Source organism: Nelumbo nucifera, chromosome 1, assembly GCF_055504915.1.
Source record: "Nelumbo nucifera cultivar China Antique chromosome 1, China Antique-T2T, whole genome shotgun sequence".
Classification (NCBI taxonomy): Eukaryota; Viridiplantae; Streptophyta; class Magnoliopsida; order Proteales; family Nelumbonaceae; genus Nelumbo; species Nelumbo nucifera.
This window is the reverse complement of record NC_142649.1, coordinates 130676262-130684221: the sequence shown is the minus strand read 5'-3', so window position 1 is coordinate 130684221 and position 7960 is coordinate 130676262. Positions and strand designations below refer to the sequence as shown.

The 7960-nt window shown below is 38.9% G+C and overlaps 1 pseudogene; it reads right to left on the bottom strand.

Annotated features, from left to right (window-relative positions):
• Positions 1-3392: 3392 nt before the first annotated feature.
• LOC104608247 (low affinity inorganic phosphate transporter 1-like) lies at positions 3393-6726 on the bottom strand (annotated as a pseudogene).
• Positions 6727-7960: the final 1234 nt, after the last annotated feature.

Genomic DNA, 7960 nt, shown 5'->3' with positions numbered 1-7960 from the left:
TACTGATCACCTACCAATAAAATATGTTCCAACCCTCTATCAATATAATCTCACGCTGTACATTTCATACATGGCGGGTCCCACTTTTAACTTTAAGGTGGGTGCCAGTTTCATAGTGAGATGTGCAGTGTTACATTAAGTTGGTAGAGGGTTGAAACATATTTTGTTGGTAGAAGATCCTAACTCTGATTCTACAACCCGGTACATAGTTAAAACTTTCAACTAAGGGGAATTCCATCCCACCAGGAATGACTTAATGAGAATCATGATCCCAATTTTTTTTCCAATCAGAATGAACTATTCCAATTCCAATGAAATTTCATCCCACCAGGAATGACTGAATGAGAATCATAATCCCATTTTTTTTTCCGATCAAAACGAACTATTCCAATTCCAGACCCCGATTTTCAAACCAAACAGACCACTTAAATTTTGTATCCACCTTGTAATTGGGCCTATAAACATGCGGCTCTAGATTTTTTTTTTTGTGAGTAAAATGGCAGCTCTATATTCACTCATTTTTTTTGTCTTTTGGTGAATAAGTAATCGATTGGTGAAGGCAGAATAGTGGTTTATCATAATTTACCGCAAAAAGACAAAACAAGTCATTCAGCTCGTTTCAGCCATCATCAAACAGTCACCTAAGCTGTAAAATGAATTCATACCTTATGCTTTTTGTTGTATTTGATTCGAACTGGAAATACACGTGGACGAACGATTCAAGGAAAATTCCAATCTAGTGGCCTACTACAGAGGAGGGGGAGGGGAGATTTATACGAAGAGGTTGAGGTGAGCACTGTCAAAATTTTCAGTAGGGGCTTTATAGGCACAACAAAGTAAACTCGTTAAACGAACTCTTGATAAATATTTTGAAATTGTTAAAAGTGAGTATTAATTTCTTTTAAAGGTATTTTAAGGAATAGGTGTCAGAAAAATGAGTTCACATCAGCACATTCCCGCATATATTGGGAACATCTCCCAATGAGTACCACCCATGTCTATGACCTTGACCCACTCTGACCCTCATCCACCCTAACCCACCTATTTGACGTAGTTTTTTTTTTTTTATTTTCTCTATTTTAATTGCATAAAAACACAGAATAAATGAATATAAAAGGTTTCAACTTTTCAAATAAAAAATAAAAACCTATAAAAACACAGAAAATAGTAAATAATATATATTTCATGTAAAACACTAGAAATTGCAAAAAATTACAGGAAATTATAAAAAATAAAAAATATATATAAAAATTTGCAAAAAATTACAGAAAAATGTAAATACACACACATATATATTTCAAATAAAATGATGTGAAAAAAGATAAGATTTTCAAAAATATTTTCAAATATAAAATACATAAAAACATAGAAAAATGATAAACATCAGAAATTGCAAAAAAAATACAAGTAAATTGGAAAAGACAAAAAAAGCCAGAAAAATATAAAATTTGGATAAAAACAGAAACTACAAAATACATAAAATGATAGAATATTCAAAAATTTATATATTATAGCAAAAAAGTAAAAGAAATGCAAAAAACAAGAAAATGATAAATTTTTCAAAAAAAATATTTTGTAAAAAATCAGAGACTGCAAAAAATTCATATTAGAAAAATCATAAGTTTCTTCATGGCATTTTGTCATTGGATAATATTCATATTAGATTGTGTCAATGTAAAAAATCAAATTTTTTTTCATGTAAAATGAAAATTTTACATTGTTTCCACTTTGGTAATTGATTTTTTATCATAATACCCCGAAACAATGGCAATATTAGGCTGAAACACAGTGTATTACTCCAAAAGTTGGGCACCATGATTCAAATCTTCAATTTGGAGGAGTGAGGAAGAGAGAGTGGTGGTGTGTTTGCTAATTCAAATTGGAGATTTGAGTGGTAAAGAGAGAGTGGTGGTGGTGGTTGTGGCGACCAACTTCAACGTATGAGACAGAGAGAGGGGTGGTACCTGGTGTGACGTCTACCTTCCATAGATCTAAGGAATTGGTGCAACAACCATCTTCAAGAACTAAGAGAGCGATGGTGTGACGTCCACCTTCAATAGATTTGAGAAATCAGTGCAGTAATCGACTTTAATCGAGATCTGGGCGAATAGATATGAGAAATCGATGAGACAATTGGCTTTAATTGAAGATCTAGATGAGAGAAGCAGAGAAGGGTGACCAGCGACATGAGAGAGAGAGAGAGAGTGTGTGTGTGTGGTGGTCGACTTCGCACAGAGATTTGGGGCCAAGGAGGGGTGACTGGTGACATGATAGAGAGGAAGAGAGGGGTGACCAGTGGCGGCGACATGAAAGAGAAAGAGAGGGAGGGGTAGGGTTTTAGGAGAATAAATCCAACCCAAAGAGAGGGTCAATGGGTAATCCTTTACCCAATCGACCCTAACCCTTTTTTCTTTACCCTTATGGGTCATTTGACCCATCTCGACCCCCTATTCAAATGGATTGGTTTGGGTGGATTATCAAATGGGTGGGTTGGGGTCAAAATTGCCAGCCCTAATCTCTTGGTTGCTGAGCTCTTCCCCCTCTTTCTCAGAATTCCATTAACAAACATTTTCTTTCTATCAGGATATGAAAACGAAAAGTTGTTTTTGCCTTTTGGTTTCTGTTCTAGGTAAACCATACTCTGGTTCGCCAAACCCAAAACCAAAAGAATCGAACGCTTCAACTGTTGAACTGCAACTCCAACGTTTCCAACCTCTACACTACACCTAATCGGATTTGGCTGGTCTGACCAGACCAGTCCGGCGGTAGGTGCCGCTGCAGGTGAAAAAGAGGTGTTGCATGAAGCCAAAGTTTTTACTTGGGAGAAGATCATGGGGGCAATTTTTTGGCTTTACTTGGAAGAAGCTTGACACCTAGCTAACACCTTGAAACGGGAAAGTTGATAGATGCTATTGTCCTTTGCATGTATGTGCATTCACCTTGAAACAGGAAAATTGATAGATGTTATTTTTCTCTATTACTATCGTGCATTTGTATGTGGTAGTATCTCTAAGATACAACTATTTATAATTTATGGACAAATTTTTAACAGTTATAAGTGGCCAGTTTCTAAAATGAGAGTAAAGGACATATATGTCCTCTTTATATCCATTGTATGTTTAGATAAGAGGGATAGAAGACATCCTATGAAAATTCTAGAAAGAAGGGCTCTTTTGTAGGTAGTATTGATTAAAAGTGTAAATTTCTTAAACTACCGTTATGATTTAGCTAATTGACTAAGTATACAGTATTGTTTGATTATTATCTAATGCTACCTCTATTATTTTTAACAATTGACTAATTATACCCTTACTCCTTACCGTTAGCCTCCATTAATATTTAGTCAAAATCCGTACACATGTGCTTTTAAAACCCACATTTACCGTTCTCCCTCTCCCTTTTCCTTCTTCACCGTCTTCTTCCTCTTGGCAGCGGCAGAGTGAAGTGGGACTGCGATTACGAATTCCTCCATTGTCTCCACCTCCCGCTTCTCTCTCTTTCTCTCTTTTATCCCTTCTGTTCTCTCTCCCCTGTTTCGTCACCGCCCAGTGGAACCCTCCACCGGCCTCTCTCATTCCAATGCACGCAAGGCCAAGCTCTAAATTCCTCCACCGTCTGCCACCCCTTCAAACTCTTCCAGCAGATCCCGCCTTGCCCTCACTGGAGTCACCGAGCTAGAGGTTTTAAAAGGGCTATCTTCAGTTTCCGGCTTCACCCATCCAACGCTCTCAAACAAGAGAAACCAAAGTTTTTGGGCTTTAAACCCAGTTTTCGTGCCACAAAGTGAGGGCTCTTGCCGTCCGTAACAGGTCAAAGATCATTTATTCAACTAGCTACTGTGTATATAACAATCGTGATCAAGCTATCCATTCCACGCAAGCCGACTTTGTTGATGAACAGAGTGCAGCGCACCCTGCACTACCCAATCTCTCTCTCTCTCCGCTGGTGGATTTTTGGTGACTGATTGCAGTGCCGGTAGGTATTTCTGGGTTTCTAGGCACTTGAACACCGGTGCCGGTTACGCATGCCATTGAGGTCAAATTGATCGTTTCTCTGGACAAAACATCGCCGGTTAAGCCAAGATATTTGAACATCCAACGCATAGATCCATTGATTTAACTCTTCTCTATCGCCTTTAAGATTTTGAGATTCTTTTGTATATCTTCTCTGGTATAAACAGGAAGATTGTTGTAGTTGGGTTCGCAGAAGCACTCACGGGGACTGCGATTTGAAATGAGTTGATTAAAATAAGGAAGAAGATGGATCCCAATTTTGAGACGCCGAATAAGCATCCGCCGGCGGTGTTGAATGCTCTTGGGTGACTTATATGGGTGTTGAGCATATTCTCAAATAACAGTGGTTTTAATCTATTGAAAATAATGTTTTATTTTGAAATTTTGAATTTGCAGATGATTTGATCCCCTTGTGCTCCTTGGATGATGAAAGGGCATCCTGAATTTCCTCTCAAAGAATCTTAAGAACCATCAATACAAAGGCTACATTAGAGCGAGAGTGATGTCTCGAGAGATGGGATGTGCGGTGGGGTGCGTGTGGCATGCGGAACTAATGGAGTTTGAATCTCACAGATCGCTTCACACCGACTTCACAATACAGTCGTGCATATGAAACATCTCCGTAATTTTAAATTTTTATTCGTGAGAAATGTTCTCAAAGCTGAAACGTACTGTGAGATCGGTATGAGGCGCGCTCAGTGAGGAGTAGATTCGATTTCAAACCAACTGTGAGACCGTTGGTTATGAGTAATCAAATAAACATTAGTAACCCGTCTCATTTTCGTTCATCTTTTTCAGTCTCTCAAATTTAAACACCCCCGTTTAGCTAGTTTAGCTAATTGATTTTACTGTTTATATATTTTTTTAAAGTATGCTTATTATTTTTGAAAATTATCTAAAACCTCCCTTGTTTTAAAATTTTTGCAACACTCCGTTCGCATGTTACATTGTAATTTTTCTAAAGCTCTTAAAATACCCTTCCTGTGAATTGTTCATCGTCCTTAACCTTGAGACGAAGAGGAGAGCGGCGGTGACAAGAACCCCTTCTCCCGATTCCTCTCTGTCCTCTCATGGTCTCCATCTATTCCGCCATAGGGCCTTTGTTCTTGTCTTCTATGACGAGAACAGAGGAGTTGCAACAGCGGCACACCTCTCTTGTTCTTGATGCTCACCAACTGTGCCAGCAGATCTGGAAAGCACAGCACCAGATGATACGATACCTGTCTACCATAAGTTGTCGGAGTTGGACACAAGTCGTCGGAGCCAAAATTCTAAAAGATAGAATTCCGGAATGCCATTAACAAGATCTACGGTTAGATCTCACCCTCTAGGTCTCCGCATCTTGACATCTTCTCAGAAGAGTTCTGGGTACAGATTTCTCAACCCAAGCAAATGCCTTTTCGTAAGAGCTTCGTAACCTAGGTGAAGATTTCCACATCTCGGCATCGCCTCTCTTGTTTGGTTCCTGGGACTGGCCAATTTAGTTACTTCAATTTGACCAGCTTCGTTAGCAACCCTGTAAGCTGGGCATGGAATTTGGCCTTGAATGCAGCAGAGATGATAATTGCCACTATCCCATCGGCCAAAATTCCAAAGCCTTGCAGGACAAAGAAGGAAGCGATGAATGCCACAGGAGTCTTCTTGTTGGCGTATTCAGACAAGATTGTGGCAGAAAGTGGGTAGTCACCACCGATGTCGAATCCGAGCCGGAAGTGGAAGAAACAGAGGGTGGCCGTTACAGCTTTTGCATCTTTTCCAAATGAAAGCCCGAAAGCGATTGGACAAATGTCCATGAGCATGAGGGTCATGCCATAGACACGCTTACGCGACCCATCTTATCACCGAGCCAGCCGAAGAAAAGCTGGCCGACGAGTTTTCCATAGAACACAACGCCATTGACAACGGTCGATACATTGGGAGGCAAGCTTCCAGCTTAGTCGACCCGTCCACATGGTATATATCCGACCAATCAATTTGGTGACGAGTGAGAGGCAGGACAGATCATAGCATATCCGTAAAGAAACCCATGCTCGCAATTACGATTGCAGTGAAATGGTACCACTGTGTCTTCTTTTGATTAAGTGCATTAAGCACTTGTAGAGTTGTAGTTGCCCACCCCAGCCATTCCTACGCTAGTGGGAAGTTTTGTCTTGTCTCTGTGCTTTTCTAAGAGTTCCAACAATACTCCCTACAAATTACACTAGGTGAACAGAATACAGATCAGAATCTAATCCAACACTGGCCCGGGCCAATCCGTTTACCAGACTACAGGGTTGCCAAGCTTTGAAATAAAGAGCTTGCAACCAAAAATCTCACCTAGACTGCTTCCACTCTTTTACCTTCGCTCTGCCAAAAAAGAAAAACCAAAACCTCTTTATTTCCGTCGTGAAACAGAAAAGGGATTTTAGCATATAAGAGTAACTTTTGACGTTTAATATCAATAAAAGATATATTTAAAAAATAGGTTAACTTTTTAAAAATAATATCAATAAAAAGCAAAAATACTGTTCATCATCTCTTCTTACCATTTATCCACCGCCGCCGCCCGCCACCGCCGTCCGCCACCCACCTCTGGCAACGTTGCCGCAGGTGGCCGAAGGCAGAAGTGGTGGCGGCGGCACTGGTGGTCATTCCTCTGCCCGCCGCCGTCATCACCTTTGTCTCCACTTGTCTCCGGCAACGCTGCTGGAGGCAGAGGTGAAGGTGGCGGCATTGAACAAAGAAACCACCAGCGCCGCCGCCGCTACCTCCGGCAACGTAGGTGAAGGCGGCGGCGGGCGGCGGTGGACGACGGATCTAGTGAACAAATGGCAAAAAGAAGAAAATGAACAGAGTTTTTGTCCTTTATTATGTTATTTTTAAAAAGTTATATATTTTTAATTTTTTTTTAAATATATTACTTTTATCGATATTAAACCCCAAAAAGCTCACAGACTGTAGATCAGTAAACAAACTCACTAATAAAAGTTGGCCATGTACTAGAGCCATGATTCGATGAGAACAAGACAGGTGCATTGCTGCTACAATTCCTTTGTTCTCATTATAGAAGACGGTGAACAGAGATGCTATGGTGCAAAAGGAAGATGGAAGGGAATAGGAGAGGGCAAAATTTTCATTAATTGGATTTATTTGTTTTGAAAATTTGAAAAATAGTAGAGGGCAAATTCAACATTTTGTTTTTTTTTTCTATTAATACTTATCATAAATGCCAATTATTAGAAACAGTAAAAATACTTTAAGACAATATATAAATAGTAAAGGTATAATTAGTCAATTATCTAAATTATAAACGTAATTTAAAAAATTTACCTTTATTAAATTGTAAATACAGAAAAACATAGAGATGAAATGATGATGATTTGATGAAGAGAGATAGAGAAAGAGGAGAGTGGCAGCATGCATATTGAGGAGATGATTTACAACCATGCATGTAAAGCTGCATGGTTGCATCTCAAAATCCGAGCAATGGCGTGTTAAAATCTGGGAACGTCAATCTCTTTGATGGCGATGGATGGATGGATGCATGTATGAGTGGAAATATTAATTATTTTTCCTTGGGACAAAAAGGACAGAAAAGAAAAAGAAAAAATTTAACTAAATTTTGGATGGCTGGCCTTTGAGAGGAAGTGCAGATGGACACTTGATAAATTTTAATTTTTTGTCTTTTCTTTAATTTAAAACAAAATATACAGTACAAATACATACAAAATAATATAAAATATAAGGTTTTTCTTTCTCTGTCCAATTTCTTGACTCTTATATAGTCCATCTTTCAAAGAACAAAGTTGAGTTGATGGTTTCATTAATTTATGATTTTGATATATAATTTATCTCTGGGGAGCAATCAACCAATCTCATTCCCATGATCAGAACTGTTGAAGCTGTGTGTCTGTACCATATTACCATTAATCTATTACCAACCCTGAGTGATTGCAATCACGACCAAT